Here is a 25,021-nt window from a genome sequence, read left to right as displayed (position 1 = left end):
GGGCTATGCAGATAGGAATCAGCAGATGCCGTGATTGGTGGTCTGCTGTTCCCTCGCCCTAAAATAGTGAAGCTTTTATTTTTTTTCCAAGAGTGTCTGTAGGGTCAGCGTGATGTAGCGCTTTCATTCTGTGGCTGCACCTTTCAAACGATGGCATCGAAACGAGTGCAGAGAATTGGGGAGAGTTTTGGGACCAGGGGGGACGTGATTATGGGATTAGCGAAAGTAGGCCACATTTCACATCAGAAGAGCAGGAAAGTGACTGAGGGAGCGAGCGATATTTGATGTTACCCGGCCTGTCTCACTGACTCTGGCTGGATCATAATGGCAGGCTAATTATAAATGTGCATCAGCGTACATTCAGCCACTCGTTTGCAGATTGGCTCAACCTGCCTCAGGGTGTCTCTTTCTCCAGAGCAGAATTTAGCATTAGGGAGAATATTCGGAAACTTATCACGTTAAAGTGTGACAGGCTTACTGTGCGTGAGAATGGTATATGACAGTCCCACTGCTTTGACCAACATCAGGGTAACAGGGACTGTCTGTTTTGCCTAGAAGTTGTAAATACAAAAATGTCCACAGTGCATTAAGGGTTTTGAAGTGGTCCCAGAACATGGCTCTCGTGTGGGGGGGCAGTTAAACCTCTCTCTAGTCTAGATGGAGTTCCAGATGAAAGGCCGAGCACTTCACTTTTAGCAGATCTCAGTTCTACATGGCACTAAGAGCTCCTGGAGGCTGGGGAAGGTCAGAAACAGTACACCTGAACTTCTACATGGAGTTTTATGACTGTGGCCAGAGAGCTTAAGCAAGAATGTTCTATCATAAAAAGGATAAACTCTTATAATAAGTGAGCATGCATGTCCATGTTGATAAGCAGCAGGTTGAACTGGAGCTTTCTATGTGCTACTGTGTTTTCTATAACTGTACAAAAGAAGCTCCATGGTGCCTTTATTGTTGGATGCACTTTATTCAAACATTCAGAATGGAATTCACATCGCTATGCAAATACTTATAATTGATCTGTTTCATCAGGGTAATGATAAAATGCCTCCCTTAACAACAGTGTCCCATATGAACCATGTCAGTGTATGAGTTTAACATAATATTGTCTGCCTTGCGATGGACTGGCGACCTGTCCAGGGTGTATCCTGCCTTCCGCCCAATGACAGCTGGGATAGGCTCCAGCACCCCACTGTGACCCAGAAGGATAAGCGGTTTAGATGACGTGTATGTGAGTTTAACAAATGGTGGTGATATGAGGGATATGAGGATGATAAATGGTCAGCAGGCAGTTTTGTTTTTACAGCATATAAAATCAAATCTTGCCCCAGTATTAGGGTAAAGCCAACCTATTGTTGTCTAAATTTTACAGAATGTATCATATATATCTCACATCATTTAAAGTCTTTATGTTGTTCATTAATGAAAAAAATTAGCTGTATAGCAATGATAATTTCAATATCAGGATAAGCAAAACAATAGCCTTCAACATTTAATTGGCAACTGCTAATGACATCACATACAAACACGAGCAAGACAGCTAAAAAGCTTAATCCTAGATAACAATCACTGTAGCTGGCATGTAATGCTAATCATAGCTAGTCAGTGAAACTCCACTGAATAACTTTTTCTGATGAAAATGAAAATCTAGCAAAATAATATTTTTGGGGCAGTATGCTAAAGGAAGACATTGTGCCCTGTCTGGGAGGATGTCTTACCCCAAAGGTAACTTTACACATTTACTTATTTCTTTTTATACCCTAGAAAGCAACTTTGATATATTTCTTATACAGCTTAACATAAATTCATAGATCACTATTACAAAATGACAAAAATTACATTAACTGATCCATAAACTTTTCAGGTGAATAAAAAAACTAATTAACTAATTACACCATAGCCATTCGGTAATTGTGTTGAGATTATATTCTGCCTCAAAAAGAGTGTGTGTGTGTGTGTGTGTGCGTGTGTGTGTGCGTGTGTGTGTGTGTGTGTGTGTGTGTGTGTTTTGGGGGGGGGGTCTTCTTTGTGCAAATATCATGATTAGAGTAGAACAAAGGCATAAATATTAACTTTTTTTTTCCAATGGTCTTGAAAGTTTATAATTAACTAGTGCTAAAGTTAATTAACATTACCCCCAGCTAGCTAATGCCAGGTAGCTATCTAATAGCATGCTACCTTAACTAGCACAACCTGTACCAACAAAAAATAAAGCATGAGATGTTCAAATACGTTTATGAACTTATTTATTTATTTATTTATTTGTTTATTTATTTATTATGTTATTGTATCATAGATGAAGATGTAGAAGCTTTTACTTTGTTTTATTTTTCATTATAAATATCTGGTTACCACTGCTGTGATGATGCTAATTTCTGTCACTATGGGATTTGCAGTGTGGTATTAGCATCAAGCTAATGGTGGTGTACATTCACTTTCCCAGTTTAAACTATTAAGCTTGTGCTTAAATACTGACTTTTGGAGCTTGTAAGATCTGCATGTAACATATTTTTTACTTTTTATGTTGCAGTTTTTTTTTACTTTTATAATTAAGGTCTATTTTAATGACAATGAATATTTATGATTACATATGTAGTCTATTATTATATGTAGTCTTGTAAACATTTACTACCGTACGAGTGCTGTAAATATTACTCACCATAACACTGCCAGTCAGTTATTGTAAATTACAGGGTCATTTTTTACAGTGCATTTTGATAAAAAAAAAAACATTTTCTTTGTCACCACAGCAACAAAAACAAGTCCAATATCTTGCTACACCATTTTTTCACAGGCTTGGGTTTTGTTTCTGCCTCACCAAAAGAATAATTAAAAGTTTGGTGTTTTATAAACATACCCAACATTTTAAGGGCCTATATAGATCCAAGATGGCTAACTATTTCTCAGACAATCCCAAACAACCAAACAGAAATAATAAGACAGTTGCTCCAGCCTGTTTTGAATTGCTGTCTTATTGACACTAGAGTTATCTGGAGTTATTTTACATCAGGTTAGCAAATTGCAGAGATGGCTGGCATGTGTTTATAAGAATCAACATTTCATTTCTGTTTTTCAACCATGATTTTTTGCACTTATTGGACTTATTCACTGCTACACCCAATGATGTGTTGTGGCAGTCCACAGAAATCAGCCCTCAATTCATACCGCTTGAAATTCAGGCAGTGGAAGTGGGGGATATATTTTTTTGTACTTTAGAGCACTGCCAAGCACAAAATGAGAAACAAATTACTAAGTGGAAAAATAGCAGGCTGGTTTTTTTTGGGATGATAATAATTACTTTTCTTGAGACCCTCTCCAAAGTGTAGTGGCTTAGTTTAAAGGATGGCACTTTCCAATTGTGAGCAGATGGGGAAAGTGTAAATGCGTGCAGTTGGAGTAATCCACTGAGATATCCTGTAGCTCCGGAAACACACCATTCTCATTCTCTCCACTAAAATAAGACCCTTATCAGCCATGACATGCTGTTCAATATTCCTGAGAAAGGCAGACAGAAAAGAGAAAAAGAATGGCAGAAGCTGAGAAAAAGACAGCAGTTTGATAAAGGTAGAGAGATAGCCAAGATTTAAAATTCTTCATTTGGATTCAGCATGTGTGTGAGTCAACATAAAATAAAGGGTGAGACAAGACAATAGGAAAGAACAGGATAACAATAGGAGGTCATAAGTTATAAAAATTACATAATAGAGTAAAAATCATGCCTTACTTACATAATCATAATGCATTAGAAGCATAATAATGACTATACACTACTTCTGTCTGACATATTTCATGGTGCAATTTTAAAAACCAATGTTTCAAGTGTTTCTACTCTGGGCAGGCTGTAGAAGAACTGCAGTAATCTAGATGATTGTACCAGATCTGATTGTTTATTAGGGTCCAATTCAGAATGCATTGATGTTCGCAGTGTATCTTTTGGAGTTAAGAACCACTAAGAGGAACTCCCTAAGATCATGAAGAAGAGACACTCAGAGAAACCAACATTCAACAGGAGAAGCTCTCTAGTAGTATGAGGAAGCAACCCTTAGAGGAACCATGAATCAATACATATACTTACAAGAGCATTTCTCAAGAACCACTGAAAAGAACCAAAAAACAAAAGGTGATACTCCCTCAGATCCTGAGGTAGGACCGCTAAGAAGAACCAAGAATCAAAAACTAAAACTTTCCTAAGAGCGTTTCCTAAGAACCACTTTAGAAGAACCAGGATTTAAAAGGAGAAAATCCCTAAGAACATGAGAAAAAAACAAAGAGAGGATCCAAGAATCAAAAGGTGAAACTCCCTTGGATCCTGAGGTAGAACCACAGACAAGAACTAAGATTCAAAAGGAGAAACTCCCTAAGAACATGAGGAAGAACCACTGAGAGGAACCAAGAATCAAAAACAAAAATCCCTTTTCTAAGAACCAATAAGAGAACCCAAGACTCGTGGTATTTTCTCTTATATACAAAAGTCCTCGCAGCATAGTACCACGCTCATATCTGAGAACATCTTTTAGCATTGTTGCACATACTTTTATTTCAGTTTGAGATGATAAAGTGCTCTTCATTACCACTGCAGTATCTATCAGAACTTCATCACCCTCACAAAGCAATACGTGGAGTTCACTGTTTGTAGTTCTGGTTGAATGTTAGATACTGACCTCAGCCGTGAACCCAGGCAGAACAGGGATTCAGACTTCAATCAGAATTAGAGAGCACTTTCACATATTCAGTTCTCTGGTGTGGTTGGGCAGAACATTTGTGGGAATTATATAGAATGTATTTGGCTCCCACACATCACTTTATGTGAGGTTTGTTATCAGTGTCCTTGCTGTTGTAGAGCCAAGTTGATATTTCATACCATACCAGCAATACACAGTTCTTTTATACCTAGCTTACAGCTACCCTCTTGGATCATTTTATCAAGTACATCTACCACATAGATCACCTTGTCCCACCTTGTTAAGGCCACAAGGTCCATCATAGACCATCTGATCTAGATGTTATGCTAATATGGCCACAACAACCAGAAATTGATCATTTTGGCAAGCTGCTTCTGTGCTACAGTTTTTATCAGTCCATCAAGCTATATGCTACCTAGTCAACAGTACACTATTAGAAATAAAGGTGCTGTACAGGTACATTTTTCGTTCATTAAGGTACAAACAATGTCAATGTTTCCACAAAGGTACAACAGCATTTTTAGGTCCAATTGTGCACCTTAAATATGTTTTTTTTCTGGGTGAAAATTTCACATTTCTACCTTTTCTTAATCTAATATTTTAAAACAGAACAGAAAAAACCTGGAGACAAGATGGGTGTGTGAAGTCAATACAACTTAGAAAATATAATTTCAATGGATTATGGTAAAATTATGTTTCTTGACTAAAGATACCAAGATGTGCCCTTGAGGGTACCACCCCACTGACAAGAGGGGTACTGCCCCAGTGACAGTTTAGTATCTTTTTTTCTGAGAGTGTAGCAAGCAAGTTGGAAAATATCAGAAAGCCATGGCTTTGCAGTGTTAAGTCATTCAGGAGTTTTCTTTAAAGCATTTTATATGAAGTAAATAGGAAATCACTGCAAGTAAATCGACAAGCATACCACTTTTGTTTTCATGCAGATTTGTTTTTGTTGTAGAACTGTGTGAACAGTTTTCTACCCCTGAACATCATACAGAAATAACAGTCCGTGTTTAGTCATTTTGCATGTCAGCCAAATGACCCCAATATCAAAATACTTTTTCTTGGCCATTTTGAGAAATTAATTATATCAGGCTTTCTGCTGACAGCTTCCTCTCAGAAGGAGAAACTCCCTAAGATCGTGAAGAAGAACCATAGAGACATAACTGCCAAAAATCATAAAGAAGAACCAATGACAGGATCCAAGACTCAAAATGAAAAATTTCATGAGGAAGAAACACTGAGAGAAATCAAGACTCAAAAGGAGAAGATCTCTAAGAGCATTTCCCAAGAACCACAGAGAAAAAGCAAAATTCAAAAGGAGAAACTCCCTAAGAACATGTGGAAGAACCACAGAGAGGAACTATGAATCAAAAGGTGAACCCCCTTTAGATCATGAGGTAGAACCACTAAGAGGAACCAAGAATCAAAACAAAACCTTTCCTATGAATCACTGAGAAGAACCAAGATTCAAAAGGAGAAACTCCCTAAGAACATGAGGAAGAACCACAGAGAGAAATATGGTAGAACAACTGAGAGGAACCAAGAATGAAAACAAAAACCTCCCTAAAAGTATTTGCTAAGAACCAATGAGAGAACCCAAGCTAAAAGCCTGAGGAAGAACCACGGAGAGGAACCAAGACTCAAAAGGCGAAACCCCCTAAAATCATGTGGAAGAGACACTTAAAAGAACCAACACTCAACAGGAGAAAGTCTCTAAGAACATGAGTAAGGACCATTAGAGAAACCACGACTCAAAAGGAAAAAAACTCCCTAAGTTCCTGATGAAGAAACAAAAACTTCCCAAAGAGCATTTCCTAAAAACCACTGAGAGAACCAAGACAGACCAGGGGAATCCATCCTCCTCTGGTCTGCACTGCATAGCATGATATGGTCTACACTGCATAGCATGACATTAAGATCCACCAATGAAGGCCAAAGGCAACTCAGGCAAGCGTAGTTACTAAGACTTTCCACATTCATCCAAGCATGAACATACAATAACTTCCAGAATGTACAGTCAAAATTTAGAGCTTGCACTACATAGATAACAAATATGTTCTGAGCCACAGTTCATTTATGTTTCAGTCTTTGTTCTTAGACTTGATTAGAAGTCCCAGATGCTCCAGGTACCAGGTCAGTCAGGTGTGGGTGAAATCCTGACTCAATCTGCCTCATTCAGTCCAAACCTCAGCTGACCTCCTTTATTCAATGACAGCTCAAATGCACACACTGAGCAAGGCTTGGATTACCTTTTAATGAGTGAGGCAGAGTTTTCACTTATTCAGGCCGAACCTACTCGTATCTCTCTCTCCCTGATTCGCCAGAAAGCAAAGGCTGCGGTTTCCATGGTAACCCTCGGTGATGGGTAAGTGAGAGCGTCAGTCTGTTCGAATGCAGAAAGAGAAGAGACGGTTTAGATTCTCCGCACATCATTAATCCACAAAACAAGTCACAGGAAGATTGCTTCAGCTGATGATTTAACATCTCTCTATGCCACTAATTACCCACTAATTACCCTCTATTAGCATACATCCATGTAAATAATCTTGATAGAAACTCGATTAAGACAGGTTTACACACTGATAGAGGAATGTGAATTAAACTGTGCACTAAATCGAACAGAATGACTGAACTGTGAATGCACAGGCTTTATACATTCTTGAGTCTGCCAGCTTCCCTTTAGTTCCTCTTTGAGGAGAATAGAAATCTGAAAATAGTGCTCCAAATTGGGTGCCCTTATATAAGCTATACTTTACATTTTATTTAGCTCATGTGCAAAGAAATGAAGAACTGTGGACCTCAGCGAACCCTTAGAAGTCGATCTGTGGACAAAAACAAAAGCATAAATTGATATTAATTACTTCTTGTTGAAACAAAAGAACAGATTGTGTGGAAAGCAGATTCCAAACTTTTAATCCATTGCACATATGTGTCTGTAAGTAGTTTGTAAGTCCATTCATCATGAAATTTTCACACTCTGTGAAGGTCAACTGTTGTGCTCAATTTTAGGAAAAAATAAAAAGTACAAATGACAAAAAAGATTTTTTTTTTGGACAACAAACATAAGTCAATATTAAAATAGTAAAACAATAGTGTTAACAAGAATATCATACATATTCAGTATAGAGGTTCAATTTTTCTCATCTACTACAATAGCACGTTTTCTTTCCATTTATTCACTAAAATTCTTAGTCTAAATATGTGAGTAAAATATCCCAATAATGATAAATATGATGATAATTAAAAGGAAACAGAAGAGATCATTTTGGCATGAGACAAGCCTGCATTGTGGATCAGCTGCAAGGGCCTGGTGGCCCACATAGAAAGACCAACCAGGAGAGAGTAGCAGTAGTCAAGCCTTGAAATGACAAGAGACTGAACAAGCACCTGGGTGACCTTCCTGGAGAGAAGCAGTCAAATCCTCAGAATGTTGTAGAGAAGAATCAGTTTCAAAATATGAGCAGAGAAGGATGACTGGTCACCTAGAATTACATTAAGGTTTCTTACATTTTCAGACGGAGTGACCAAGGAGTCCTTAAATGAGGCTGATGGCAAGATGATAGAGAGAACCTGTAGTGTTTAGGGATTAATAGCAGCTCATTCTTGCTAGGATTAAGCATCAAATGGTGATCTGCTATCCACAAAGAGATGTCAGAGAGACTTGCCGAGATGCAACTGGAAACCTGAGTATCAGAAGGTGGGAAAGAGAGTGTTAGTTAGGTGTCAGAGAAGCCATGATAGGATATTGCATGAGCAAGGGAATGCGAGTAGAATCTAAAGACAAGAGGACCCAGCACAGAGCCTTGTGGGACACCAGTGGAGAGCCTGCATGGAGCAAATGTAGACCCTCTTCATGTTACCTGATAAGAGCATCCCCCAAGATAGGATTCAAACCATTTACATGCAGATCCAGAGATTCCAAGAGGAGGTGAGGACAGACTGAAGAATCTTGTGGTTATCCATGCTGAAGGCTGCAGAGAGGTCAAGAAGAATCAGAACCAATGGCAGTTTGGCTGATCTTGCTGCCTGGAGCTTCTCAGTCACTGCTAAGAGTGGAGTTTTTGTAGATTTTGCTGGTTTAAAGCCAAAATGACCAGTGTCCATTGCTGCTTGCACCAAAAGGTCATATATAATACACACTTACCAAACTTAGTCAGCAGAACTATGATATTTTTACTGGACATCAATCAGATACTTTCATTTTGATCTGTAAATTAAGCTAATTTTATTAAATTTAATTTTATTAAGTTTCATAGTTTGTATTCATGTACATCCCTATTTCATAGAGCTTCTGTTTAATCTCAGATTTATAGTTCAATTTACCTACCACTTGCTGTTAAACTGTTAGGAGTTTCTAAATTGGCATGAAAAGCATTATTTCACAAGATGTTAATATCCAGTTGTGCTCTGATACCCACTGCAACCAGCATATTTGAAAACATTTAGGAATTTTATGTGTGCATTAGCAGATTTGAATGCCAAAGAACTGAAAAGATTATCTATTGCTTCATCACTCGAGTAGTCAAGGCAGGTTAATTAAATTACCTTTGTATGGTTCTTTTTACAATAGCCATTACAGTAAAGCATCTGAAGGTCCAGAACTCTAATGAAGAAGCTAAAGGCAACACTGGTGAAGAAAAAATGCACCCTGCTTAAGAGAGGTTCCTCATTCATTATGCATTCAGACATTCTTCTCTCTTCACATTCATGTAATTTAGTACATTTTACATAAGGAGTAGCAGTTTTGTATGGTATCGCTCAACTCAACTTCACACATCCTTCAGCATTACAAGAAAAATCATTAATCTGTGGAACACTGCATTGCACCACCTACAGAACAGTTACAACCTGAACCACCTAAACTAAAAGTTGCCTTCAATATTTCTCTAGTTTTTCCTAGTTTGCCTGATAAATGCTACCTTTGGTGTCCTGATTTGAAAATGGTTGCATTTTTTAATGTGAAGCACTAAAAAGGGTTCTGCTATAGTTATGATGTCAAGCTTGAAAAATAGAAGAACCCTTTTTGGTGCTTTATAGAACGAATTTCAAAAAAAGTTTTATTTAGAAACAATCTGATGGACCATTTCACCATGCAAAGAACCATTCAAACAAGAAATGGTTCTATACACTCTTAAAAGGAAGATGGTTCTTCAAGCGTTCTTTATTAAAGACAAATGGTTCCATATAGAACCAAGAACACTCAAACCATTTGCACACTTCAAGTGTTCTTTGCATGGTGAAATCATTCTTCAAACTGATGATGAATGTGTTGTATATGGATCTATATAGAACCATATAGAAACTGTTTTATAAGGAACCATGAATTCTCTAAGAAACATTTGTTTATAGGTTTATATAGAACCATATAACACATTCTCCATCAATCTGAAGAACCATTTCACAATTTAAAGATTCTTTGAGTGTTCATGATTCTACACAGAACCATTTGTCTAGATAGAACCATTCCCTTTATTAAAGAACCCTTGAAAAAACTATTTTTAAGTATAGAATATAAATTTGATGTTTTTGTAATTCATTACACAACTATGTAATGAATTAATTATGTAAATATGTTATTACATAAAAAATACATAGGGCAGGAGTGTCAAACCACTAAAAGGGCCATATAAAAAAATTAGCTTGAACTAGACTAAAGGCATATTTTCCTTTTTTGTAACCGCTGGCCCATAGACTGTTGCTGGAGAAAGGGGCTCAGAGCACACTATGTTGCAGTACATGCTGGGGACTGTAGTGCATCACAGGGTGAAATGGTCTAATAAGAATTGTTCAGATGAAAAACAAAAACAAAACAAAACAAAAAAACACACCTCATATATAACTCAAAGAATTATCTGATACTTCAGAGTTTGTACCTGACCTGGTCAATGCCTGCAACTATAGACAAGACACTATATTGTGCAGCTCAGTTGTTTTTTTCATTCAATCACTGTTTACTTGGCCAGTTCCTGTAGTGAATCAAAGCATTAGGAGACCAAACTGTGTCGGAATCCATTTTTAAGTAGTTGGCAGGAAGCATAGATAATGAAGACTTGTGCTTCACACTAGTTGGACGCTCTCGAACATTTTCACATCTCATCTTTTTGTACCACCATGATGCTAATTGGTTAATTCTGTCTGCGTGCCACATTCTTCAGCAAGTCTCAGCATGCTACAACTGTTTTTGTAGACAGACAGAGTCTGTTCCCCATTCAAGTAAGCAAGCAAGCAGAATGTGTGAAGCGATCAGTACATCTGTTCAGAGAACGATTCAGAGAGAAAGAGAGAGCATTACATATTGTATGCGCTCTGATGTCGGAATGCTTATAGGAATCTCAACCTATACTCTAGAAAAAGTATTGTTCCCTATAGGACTACTTTGGAACTTCTTAGTTCATCCAGCCTCTATCAACATAAGAACTGAAGTTTGTATGGCTCTGTTGTTCTCTTTTGCATGTCTTTGGACTAAAATAAAATGCTAAAGCTTTAGCGAGAGAGGTGTGAAGTGAAGCATCTGAACCAACCAATGAAAAAAAGGAATTAGGAACAAAATGTGAGTGCTTAAAATGTATCTGAGGAAAAAGTAGACTTTCCTGACTATATACTTGATTTTAAGTACAAGTATTATCAATTGAAAATCCTCAGAAAAGTAAAAATCCTGAGTGTGGAACTGGTTTGCATAGTGTTAATTTCTGGGAATAAATAATGGAAGAAATATTTGTCAAATGCTTAAGGAAATGTTCAAGAAATATTTGCCAGATTATTGCTGCAGTATTTTTTTAAACAAACTGTGAAGGATACATTTCAGATGTTCAGAAATGCTGAGTGGCTAAAAATATGGCAGATATGATTCAGAATGTTTGTGTTTTAAATTTCAAATGCTCTGTTGTGTCATTTTTTTAAAAATGTTATAGCATTTTTACATTGTGCCAACCATCTCCATAATGTCTTCTGGGAAGGAACAACTTTATCAATATTATAACATTAAATTTATCTGTTTTTGGTTGACATTTTAAGCTTTCATTGACTTATAGTTGAGATATATTGACATATGATGCACTGATATATGATAGAAGAGAAAAGTGTGCCAACTAGTAGTGGATTGTGACAGAGCTAGGCCTTCAGTTTATGCTGTCAATGTCAAAGTTTGGTCAAAATGTTGAAGATAAAAAAACACCTCTTTAATGCTCTTTAACGCTGGCACACCTAAGGGATTTCTAATACAATGTTAGCATTGTTCCATCACTGTTCTAGATTAAACATAGACATTTGAAGCTTGTAAAAGACATTCCATACCTTTTATTTGAAATCTGTAATAGACATTAAGATATATTTGACCTGTTTGACATGGGTATGCATTTTGACCAGTAGCAGTTTTACTCAGTCTCTTTCAGTGAAGAGTTCTGGCATAAAGCTGCCACCATAGTTTTGATTGTAAATCAAAGTGTGATTGGTTAATTCCTGTGTCACTTCCTAATTATGTTGGCAGTTAATCTAACATGTGTCATAGGTACGTCCTAACCAATGGGAGAGCTTGCTTAAATGCATCAGTGTAAATACCACAGAGAAAAAAAATCCAAATTGGATAATTTTCTATTGGTAGTTTCAAGATTTTAAACCCTCTGTTTTCAAATGAAATCTAACAATGAAATAAGATCATCACTACAGTACTTGCAGCATTTAAACACAAAAAGCATGGTTATCCTGTTTAATAACATACAATTTAAATTACAGACATGCTCCCAGAAATTATTAGACCTTCTCTGAAGGCCTAGAAGTCCCTGAGGGTTCCACACTGTTGCCTACCAACCCCAGCCTCCCCAGCATGTAACTGACCAAATGGAACCAGCTACTTTTGCCTTGGTTTGATAAACTTGTTGCTCTAAACAGTTCCAACAGTTCCAGTAACTCTAAACTAGACATAAAAGTAGTGGATAAAACAAGGTCAACAGTTAATTCTGGGTCAGCATCTGTGTGCTTTTCTTCAAACGTATTTGCAGTCGCATGGCAGGGGTTGTGGGTAATTTGGCATTAGCACAGCACTAAGAGCAGTGGTTTGTAGTCCCGAGGCCATAGCCGTCTTCCCTGCCTCCTGCATGCCGTCGTTTATTTAGCCCACTTACATAAGCAGCTCCTGTCCTCCTTTTAGGAGACTACCAAGTGTCAAATCTAGTTCGTGTGTTTATGAATTACTAATACGCGCCCTGCGGGCTTTCTTCCTGCGACATAGCCGATCATGAATATGAAGGCCATAAAATAAAAGACAAAAGGAATCAAAGTAGAGAACACTGACTGGCTGGCCACATGCGAGGTCTGCCAATGTTTTCATTTCTACCATTTTCCTTGTAGCTCAACTACAAGTCTGTGTTTTTCAGCATTAGAGAATTTAACTTTGGACATATCTGTCAATAAATAACTTTCTGGTTACTTACTTTTAGAGACTTAGTGTCTAAAAATCCACACAAGGCCTCTACTCACAATTTCACAAAAGGCATGTAGTCTAAACCTATACTATAGTAAACATGCCTCATTAAACAGTGACCTAAGCCCAAATCTACTTGACTTGAGTAAGTCAACTAGCATGTAAACTGAAGTACTGAAGTACTGAGTTCCCTATAGAGCTCCAGTTGAAATTCTTAGTACATTTAGCATGATGTAGCATAGAAACTGAAGCTCTGTTCTTCTTTTTTGGATCCTTTTGATCTAAAACAAAATGGAAAAGCTCTGAAGTGAGAAAAGTGAGCAAAAGTAAAGCCTCCCCCCCCAAACAAGCAAACAAAAAATACAAATAAAAAATTAAAAACAAAATCACATTCTAAGTATTTGTAAGTATAAGCATGGGTAGAAATTCCATTCCCCTGTTGGTGAGGACAATACATAGAAAATATCACCAAAAGGGGCTCAGGGCATGGATATATATGCCATTGTTGTCTGTTGTTCTCTATCTGATGTGATAGTCTGCACATCCACCATGTTGAGAACAAATACACTGAGATCTGATGAATTCTCATGATTGAATTGGCCACAAGTTCTTTATTACCCAACCTATTTTGACCAATTTTATTTTGTTATAAACTTCAGACATGGATTAATCTTGCACAACTTGCTCTCGGTATCTTTTATTTCTACTTCATAACTGTGATCATGCTGTTTAGCTGTTCAGAGCAGCAGGAAAAGTATTCGGGCCTCATGCTAAACTCAGCTTTTAACAACATGTGCAGCCTGAATACTTTTCAGACCTCATGAAAAGTATTTGGGCTGCACATGTTGCACATGTTTTTAAAAGCTGAGTTTAGCATGAGGTCTGGTAAAAACACCATCTCACACAGCAGCAAATCCATCAATGTGTGAATCACTTCTAATTTATGTGCAGTAAAACCCCAAACCACAATAAGAAGTTAAGATCTCTTGTATAGGTAATTAAATGAAATTAGCTTAATATAAAACCAGAGGACAAACAATAACACCAATGAGTTCTCTGTGCTTCACCAACCACATGGTCATATTTACGCATAAACCTTCCACAAACATGAGTGTCAATTGCTGCGTTCTCTCTATCATATAATCCTATCACACTTTTGGTAACACTTTATTCTGACTGGTCCTTTGTAGATGATTAATAAACTCGTAACAGAGTATCAGTAACACATAAGAATGATGTCAGTGTGTCTATAACAGCTTGTTGAGTATGTTGGTGGTCTGTATTAAACCTGTTAATGCATGTTCAGTTTCTCTCAGGTTAAACATCTACAGATATGAATTTAGACACTAAATAAAGTGAGAAACAGCTGAATTCAGTAGATTATAAACACATTTTATTTACACAGTTAATTAAAAGCCTCTTGATAATCTACTGAATGTATTCACTGCTGTTACATGTTGTTGATGTTACTGAGAGTCCGTTGAGTGTTTATTTCATCTTAAAATGACCACTTCAAATAGTATCACCACACTTTCTGTGTGTAATATATTGAAATAGTTACTTTTGGATGATACCTTTCTTAAACTACAGCTCCATAATTGTACTGAATGCAGTCCAGTGGCAATGTTGACCAACCTAAAATGGCTGTGCTGTTTACATGCTTGACTGAGCCCAACTTGGCATCTATGTATGTATATCTGCAGTCTGGGCAGTGGACCAAACCCCTATGAGACATATGAAGGGGGATGCAATCTTTTGAAACTTAAAAACCAGTTGTTTTTCATCAATTAGCACAACTTTCAATGCCTAGTATTATATTAATTAATATTATATAATTATGTTTACAATGATATATTGAGGGGGGGGGGGGTACTCTTTGTTCCCTGCAACCTTCCTCTGTAATTTCTGCCTATGAGTAGAAGAGGAGATATTTTATTATGAATTGAATTTGATAAAAGTATTGTTTTGTGTACAATCTTGTTTTGAAGAAAGAAAAACTGTCACACTTAAGGTCTTGTTCTTTGTTCAGTAAAGCTCACATAAGATATTTGAAAGTAGTCTATTCATTATGCATTAACTAATAACTTAATGCATTATCAGTTTTAATAGTCTACAATAAACACAATGTTAAGTCCTTATTATGCAAATTATTGAGCATGAGGTAAGCACTTAAATTCTCATTTTAGCAATCCACAAACCACTTTAACTCATCACTTATCTCATCATTTGGCTGCAGCTCTTTGGTCAGATTAACCTGCAGCACAAGTTGACCCTTAGCTCAGCATGCAGTGCTCTAAAATATCATTCTTAAGCTAAAGCTACTTTGTGACAGCACTTATTGTGTGAAGTACAAGCGAGCTGTATTATTAAAGTCCTCTTTACTGAAGTAAAGCCTTGCTGTTTCACGCTGAATAAAAGCACTGAGGCGGACAAACACACTGCGAACAGTGTTCTGGAGCAGCACAGTGGAGTGAGCGATTACTGTGAATCCAAATAGACAGTTATGGATCTAATTTCTACTCACATACGGATCATAACTCCAGACAACAGGCACACCAGAGAGATTTCTTTGCATTTCATGGGAGATATAAGGCTGTTTATTATTGATTGATTATGAGTATCTTTGTCTTGTTGTACCTGCTGAGTGACTTCAGATGAAAATTACCAAATTGACTAAACTGGCACATTTACAAATTTATTGTGGATAAAGTGTTAAAGCAATGGGTGGAGAAAAGTGAACCCAATTTGGTAGGAATTATTATGAATGTGCTTATAATACACGTATAAGCCTCAACAAAGTAGTAGTTAATAATAATTAACTAGCTGCTTTTAACTATATTCTTGTGCAGTAACTAGGAGGGAATAAACTCTGTACTGCTCTGATTAAGCTTTATCAAGAAAGGAGTTAGTAATTTACCATCATTTGCTTAGGACATGTTGATAGGCTAGTATTAATATTTTATTTTCAATATGTATCATTTGTAATGCATGTGAACCAACCTACCAAACAAAAAAATGAAATTAAATTTTTTCCATGGTCTTGACCACTCCTGGTCACAGTCTTGACTCTTTCTCAGTAAGGCTGAAAAAGAGCATTACAAGTGGTCTGAAAAATGTGCTCTAATTGCACCTTTTAATAGAGTAGTAATACATTAGTGCATCAAGTTAATTAAGAGTTATTGGTTTCCTGGTTATTGGCTTTATAACACTTAAAAAGAGCATAATAGACATCTGAAATTTTGGCAAAAAATATGATGTGTAATACATGATGAAAGTGCTCTGGAAGATGTTTAAGTGACTCTAGTTACTACTTAGCAAAAACATTCAGTTAATAACTGGCTTATTAAGTCTTAATAAGAGCATTGCATTGTTGTTATTTATATTCCTCTGTCTGTCTTATTAACTAACTGTTTATATATATATATATATGTCTTGTGTTTCCTCTAAAATTAAGGGTATTAGTAGTGCATTGGTGCTGCAATAACAGCCTCTACTCTTCTGGGAAGGCTTTACACTAGATGTTGAACACTGCTGTGAGGATTTGATTAAACATTAGGGAGGTCAGGTACTGATGTTGGATGGTCAGTTCTGGATAACTCCAACTCATCCCAAAGGTATTGGATGGAGCTCTCTCACTCCAGAGAACACAGTGGGAGGGGGGCTTTATACCCCTCTAGCCCAAACTTGGCATTGGGCAGGTGACCTTAGGCTCATGTGCAGCTGATCCATTCTATTGGTCAATGCTTTTCTATGGAGAATATATATGTGTGTCTTACAGTGGATGGGGGTGTCTGAATACTTTTGGGCACTTTATATTATACATTAAGTTAATGTACCTCATCTATAATTAGCACAACATTTGTTTGTGCTTCACTTTCACATGCTGTGAATGTTTACCTTAGCAGTATTTTCTTTTTCATCACATGTAAACATGTTTTGATACAAAATAGGTATACTATGTAGCATTTATAAAAAGTGCTTTTAGAAATATTCATTTTACTTATTTGTAAAAAGTATTAAATCGGATGGCATAAACCATTCTAACTGTTTTGGGTTCACTTTTCTCCACCCATCGCTTTAAACACGTTATCCACAATAAAGTAAATAAACGAAATGTACCAGAGTCCTTTTTTTTCAACCATAAGATTTAAAGGATATTTTGAGTGTATTGAGACTGAAGCTGAATTGATATGCATGGGGGAAGCATAAACAAAAAGAAAAAAAAAATGAAGCATAAAGAAGAACGAAGGAGAGAAACAGAACCTTCGAGAAACAGGGGCGAAACGTGTGGCACTTCAAAAAGCACGCTCAGTTTCTCTTTCATTTAAATCACAGTGCACTTCACACATGTCTGCTCCAATTGAATTGTCTTTGGAGAAATTGCGGATGGTGGCTGACAGGCGCGCGTGTGTAACAAGTTGTTGTGCAATTTGTGTTGCTTGGTTTGAGCTTTCAGTGGAGCGCTTTACGCCCCCCTGACACCACCAAATAAAGACAGATTGAATAAACATGGTGCAGCTTAAGCACATGAACACAAACCTCCAATAAACCATCACGAGCAAGAACAGGCCTTTTAACACGCACTCAGACCACACACTCTGCTACACTCTGCTCCAGTGACTGCAAACTGCTGCACAATCTGCGCTTCTCCGTGGAATCATTTTTTTTCATTTTCACCATCTCTGAGAAGAGGATAAACAGAAAGCAGTTTATATAACAGTTGTTAAAAAATGTTTATTTATAAAACACTTTTCATTTCAGTTACGAAGGAATCTAATTAAAACATTGCAAAGATAAAAAACTTGTATGAAAATAACAGCAAAATAACAACCAAGAGACCAATACTTTTGGGCATTTGGTGGCTTAAAAATCTATTTGATATGTACTTAAAACACATATCAATCTTCCTATTATACTTTGGAAATAACTGTTCCAGAGTTTAGGAGACTCTGTTATCATCATTTTACTGAATTGGTTCAAAGTCAGAGCTTAAACATCATTTGGACTTTTTGCCTGATTAAAATCCTTTTGCTTTGAGTGACTCTATACATTAATTATGTTTATTTAATGAAAATGATTGAACATTCCATTTTGTCACTATCAAAGCAATCAGAACTCTCTTGATACTTTTGAGTAGAACTTAGAAACATTAACTAATGCATGACTAACAGTTTCAAACAGTTCAAAAATATCGGTAACACTTTATTTTGAGTCGTCTTTGTAGATGATAAATAAACTAACAGAGTATAAGCAACACATTAACAACTTATCAGTGAAGTAGCAGTAGTGAAGCATCTGAACACATTGAAGTAAATATCTTGTAGATGTTCTGTTTATACATTACTTACATTAAGTAGATGTTTTGTTAATACTTCCATTACACAAAACCTAACCTTACTCAGACTTACTCAAAACCTATCCCTAACCCCGGCCCTAATCCTAACCCTAACCTTGATCTCAACCCAAAACCTAATCCTAACCCTCATATGTTTTTGGCATGTTACTGAGAGTCTGTCGAGTGTTTGTTTCATCAAAAAAGGATCACTCGAAATAAAGTGTCACCAGTTTTGTCATGTCATATGTAATACATCAAATACATATAAAATACAAATTTCTAAATTAGTTAATATTTTTCATGAAGAGGTAAAATGTCTCACTTTCAACATCTGATATGTGTTCTATGTTCTATTGTGAGTAAAATATGGGTCTATGAGATTTGCAAATCATTGCATTCTGTTTTTATTTACATTGATTTACATTTTACACAGCGTATATATATAAAATGACAAACATAACAACAAACATAACCCATCTGGCTAGGGAATTTAGAGAACTACCTTATACATGAACATAAAGAAACAAAAAAACGTAGTCTTCCCTAATAACCTGCCCAGGCCCAAAACAGGAAAAAACATTGGGCCAAAAGAAGTGGCACCCACTCCTACACCCTGTTCGTCATATATATATACATATATATATATATATATATATATATATATATATATATTATATATATATTAACCAACATTCAGTAGAATGGTCCATATAAGAAACTGTAAAAGATACTAGGAGTTTGCAGTGCAGCTGCCTCAGCTGGGTAAAGTGATCTAGACAAACTAAAATGCTTCAGTCAGTGAGATATACTGGAGCTCAGCCATTAAGAGCTTTAAATGTCATAGGCAAGACCTTGTAGTTGATGTGGAACTCAACAGGAAGGCACTGATTGACTGAATAAGAGCAGAATAATATGCTCAACTGAAGGAGTGCCAGATCAAAAGCCCTTACCTTGAGAATAAAACCAAGAGCCACACATTGATCCCTTTGTTGTGATTTCAGCATTCATCAGAACTCAGGTGTTTAAGACAGCTGGCCATAGACTTAAATTTAAAATTGACCTTCGGAAAAAGAACAACTTTTTAAGTCTCTATTTCTTTATTGTATCGTGCTAATTCTTTTTTAAGGGCACATAAAACCTAAATGCAGTTTTTCTATTATCTAATGGCTCTACGTCATTGCTCATGCTCGTCTTAGAGCAACACAGCTTGGTTATTAGTGTGGTCAGTCGTGCACAATTTACAGCTCATGTCAATGGCTCAAAATTTAATGCCCATGAAGCAACGAAGGTGACATTCAAGGCATGTTGTTACAACCTGTCTAGGGGGGTTTGCGATGATCATAACATAAAGAAGACAAAATCAAATCAAATCATGTTTATTTTCACATTTACACAGGTGCGAAAGAGGGCCATTCAGCATTTACACAGATCAAGTCATGTTTTTTTCTTTTCTTTTGCTGCTCTTTCTTACACCAACACAGGACAAAGCTTAGAGTGGGAATGTGCCAAAACAAACATAACCTGTCTGGCTAGGGAATTTAGAAAACTACCATATACACGAAAATAAAGAAACAAAACAAATAGTCTTCCAGGAGAAAACATTGGGCCAAAAGAAATGGCACCCACTCTTACACCCTGGTCGGCATAAGAGAGTTGGTTCGTAACAGAGATGGTTCGTAAGCTTAAATAGTAGAAGTAAAGAGCTAAATTGGGCAAACAGGCATAATAAGGGTTAAGCTAACACACTGAGCATAAGACAATACACCAGCCATAAAACAGACATCTATCTGTGCTGCTGTTCTGAACTAAAACATTCGCCCCAAGCTGCCATGGAGGTAAGCCTCGAGTAAGTCAGAACCAGCTATGGAAGAAATTCCCCATGCACTCGCAGCCCGCCAATCAGATGCACATATTTGTCACGGGACTCCAGCCAATCACATGCATGAGTAGGCGGGTTCCTAATAAGAGAGAGAGAGAGAAAGAGAGAACAAAAATATACTTCCTAGGGATGTAACACGTACTACCAGGGTTACAGTACATGCATCACAGAATAGAATAGAATAGAATAGAATAGAATAGAATAGAATAGAATAGAGCCAATGCTAATGCTAATGACTCTGTTCTGGTCTTATAATTTCTGCTTTTAACACTAGTTTGGAAAACAAAACTGTCAATCCATTATGTAGGCAAAACTTTCTCCTCTTACCATGGAAGATATTTTGATGGATGTGATGCTGAGTGTTGAAGAAACAAAACTCAATAGATCAGCACAGCTGCTGTATAATAAACCAAACCTTGTAGAGTTTTTTTCTCACTTAATTGAAAAGGAATGGCAAAAAGCAAAGAATACATGGAAAATTGAAGGCAAACATCTGACAGGTAATGTGTGTGTGTGTGTCAAATGACATTTTAGCATCAAATGACATTAAAAACAAATTGCATTGTCAACTCCCAGCTCCTGTCCAGCGTTCCCTCTGGCCAGACAGGAGAGGAGTTTGATGTGTAGACAGGAGTGGTCAACATTGATCTAATTCATACTTCTTTACTTTCGCACTGAAAAAGTCAGAGACCACCATCTATTTACATAGATATTACAGTGAAAACAGCCATTTAATACCAGTTACTCATTTTTCAGCATCAAGAAAACAACAATAATAAAAAAAAAAACAAAAAAACACACCACTGCTGTTGTATCTCTATTTTTGTTGTTTTTCAGTTTTTGACACAATATGAAATTACTTGGAAAAACATCTGGTTTACTTGACTTACATTAAAAATGAAGTATGTTTTTTCCTTCTACTGTAAAGTTATTATTTTGGAGATACAAGGTTTTGTTCTGACAGCAGTGATATTTAATAGAAAACTAAACAGAAGCCTCAACAACTAAATTTAAAATCAAACTTTTTAGCATTCAATGTGTCACTTTTTACCTTTATTACAGCTTCCATTCTTTTCAGGAGACTCACTTTCAGTTTCTCAAAGAAATATGCAGACACACCTCCAAAGTTCAGTCCTAGAAGTTGGTTGATCACTTTCTGAAGTAATCAAACACATTCAGTGATGTTGTGGTCTGGACTCTGGGGTGGTCAGTCTATTGTTTAGCTTCTTTTGTTTGATGTGTCTGTCTCCTTTTCTCAGTGAGGCATCTTGACAGCTGACAGTCCTTTCAGACCCACAGTGCTGAGTTGTCTTCTTTATAAATTTGAATTAAGGCTCTTCCAGGAATCAAATGTGGTTCTAGTATGAAATTGTCTAAAAAACCCTTTTGGCATCATTATGCTTATGAAGAGGATTTGTTGTTGTCCTGATCAGATTGGAGAGGAGCATTACAGCCCCACCCCGCACCCCCAGCCCTTCCTCATGCCTCACTGATGCTGACAACTTGGTTTTCTTTGTTTTTCTGCTGGCAGTTGAGCAGTTCATCCGTCAATACCAACACCACGCGCTTTCCAGACAGCCACTGTCAGGGGGATCTAAATCAATTGCCTGATTATTTGATAAGAATGTAATCAAATCTATGAAAAGACAATGCCCTTGAATAGAGAGGAAGTGTGGGAGAAAGTCTGCCAGTGGAGTGATTGATGTGGGGAATGGGTCGTTCCTGTTGATAAGCGGAAGATTATTTGGAGGATAAAGTTTGGCCACTTTTGTTGGCTCATACAGATCAGGTCTAGGCTTCAGGTCAGTGTTATTAAGTGTTTATTTCAACCATTAGATTTGCAATAAATAACAAAAGCATGGTGTAATTTTTAATCAAATAATTTTCTTCCATAGTTCAGAAACAAACAGAAAAATTCAGTGGGAAGTGCAGATTGTAAACTTCCAATCCATCCTACTTTTGTGCTTGTATGGAGAAGAGTAGATATTTTATAATGATTTGGATTTGATGAAAAGTTCAGAGGAACAGTACAGAGGAAACAATACTATCTTTTACACTGTTGCCATGTTTTTGTCAGTTTTTGACAACAAACCAAATAGAAAAATGCTAATCTGATGTAAGGTTCTGAAAACTAAAGAAAGGGATACATTGAATTTATTTCATTTAGATGTGTATATAATTTCACTAAAGACATGAATAAGCATGTATTTCTTTGTTGATTCAAAATAACTCAACATATTAAATAGAAAGCTGTTTAGATCATGGCTTTATTCTTTTTTAAAACCAAAAGAATAGCTGATAAAAGTCATACTTTTGGGAAAAAGGCCCAGCATTTTATTCCCTTGTTGTGATGTCCTTAACCCCAGCCTAACACTTCAGTATAGGGTGAGGGTTTCAAATCTTTTTTTTATTGTTCTTATTAAGCCTTATCAAGCCAGAGGTTGCTGAGAAACATTACTAGTTTATAAAGCAGTAACTAGGGTGTGTTTTCCAGAGTATCTTTATTTGTGTGTTAGACATCATAATCCTATGCATATTTATTGATATGAAGGTAACTAGAGCTTTGCTTAGACAATCTGAAGAGATGCAGTCTAACTAGATATTGACTACTGCTTTCTTAACTCTCTACAATCTGAGGCCATTTTCTCAATTTGTTCATATCTTCTTAGATTCTCTTTAAAGGCTCTTCATATAAGATGATAATCATATGTTTCATATCAATATGCTCCATTATCTTCATCACTACTTTCCAAAACCACTGCAGCAACATCAGCAGCTGTAAACTCTCTGCACACCATTTCACATGTGTCTCTGATGTGGACTGAATGAAGAATGAAGGGTTTCCAGCATGATTTCCTGAGTGTCCATTGGTCAGTTTCACACAGAATGTACACGGACACACGAATCCACCAGTTCTACATGGTGAGAGGCTTATGACATGTATCTCAGCCGCTCTTCATAGCCTTATAACTCTGGATGTGAGTCACATACGATCTCGTGATAAGATGGAATGGAACGAGCGGCTCTATAGATTCAGGAAATGTTTGAACTGTATTTCTGCACTGGATTATCATAAAGATACAGAAACAGAGAATTTGACCCACAGGCGAGTTCATGGATCCCAGAGGGATAATAAGCACAGTTTATGAAGACCCCAAATTTAATAAATATGTTTATTCTTCTCTTACATTAACTAGAAGTCTTCACTTTACAAAAGAGTCAATTTATTTTTATTTAGAGCAAAGTGATGGTTTATTATTGCAGCATTAAAAAAAATCAAAAGAGAATTAAAACATTATAGACCCACTGCTCAGTTGTGCAAAGGATTATGCTGTACAGATAAAAGGGGAAATCAAGTGTAATATATTAAATTACTTCAATGCATCATGTTTTTTAGTAAATATAAATGTAATTGATTACATAACTAGGTAATTAATGATGTACTTACATAATAACTCTTGATTTGTATAGTAAAATGGCAGTAATAGCTTAGGTTTTACTGTTTTGATGGGAAACGAAGTGTTGGTGGTAAACTGAAATTTTCAGTCAATTTTAAAAATGTTAAAATTTTATGGAATAATGATGTTGTATTAGAGAAAACTGAAACCAACAGTGTTTCCAAGGGTGAACTTGAGGTGAAAAGACTTGCTCAATTATTAGACAGGAGGGTGGATGAGATCAGGGTGTCAAAAATAGCTTTGATCTCTCTCTCTCTCCCTCTTTCTCTCTCTCCCTCTGTCTTTTTCAGCACCTGGGCCACAGGTGCTGCATGCCAAACTCAGTCAAAGTGAAGCTCCTTGAACATAAGACTAAGATTATCATAAAATATTGCAAAACGCAGCAGCTATTCAGCCAGACAGATAAAAACAGAATATTTTCTCCTTCCAACTTTCAACACTGCAGCGGGAAATAAAAGGTGCTCGTCTTGAAAGAAGCATCTGAGTGTTTATTGACTTCCCCTCCTGCCTCTCCTCACACCGGGGGTCGTATTACCATTCAATCATTTACACTTTAGAGGAAAAAACATAAATTTCTGTCGACACACCAAACTTCCACTTTGATAAAAAGCAAAAGGATAAACAATGTCTCATTGAAAGGCCAAACAAGCTACACAGATACAAAATCTTGAAGGTAGTCTAGATGGTAGAAAGGTAGCAGATACACAGACAAAGAATTCTTTTTGTACAATGTCAGGTTCACATATATATGTCCCATAGTTATTATATATACTTACATTATTGTAAATACTATTAAAATGATTCTCACAACTGACATTAGAGAGAAACTGGGACTCCGAATACCATGCAAGACCTAGTAGATCACCAAAACTGTCCTGAGAGATAGAAAAAAAATCAAGCTCCACTTTTGCTTCAGCGATGACCCATTCATGAAGAACCACTCATCTCACCTCACCTTAGGTCAACATTCATGTCTCCACGATTAATAAGAGTATTTATGGAGTTGCAAGACTGAAACCACTGCTTTGCAAGATGAACATGCATCTCACATTTGCTAAGAAACATCTTGATGACCCTCAAGCCTTTTGGAATAATGTTCTGTGGAGCTGATAAGAACCACAATAAGAACATCATACCGAAAGTGAAGCATGGTGGTGGTAGTGTAATGTTGTGGGGGTGTTTTGCTGCTTCAGAGCCTGGGCAACTTGCCATAAGTGACGGAACCATGAATTCTGCTCTCGACCA

Source organism: Colossoma macropomum, unplaced genomic scaffold, assembly GCF_904425465.1.
Source record: "Colossoma macropomum unplaced genomic scaffold, Colossoma_macropomum, whole genome shotgun sequence".
Lineage (NCBI taxonomy): Eukaryota > Metazoa > Chordata > Actinopteri > Characiformes > Serrasalmidae > Colossoma > Colossoma macropomum.
The sequence above is the reverse complement of the archived record's forward strand: the minus strand, read 5'-3'. Positions refer to the sequence as shown.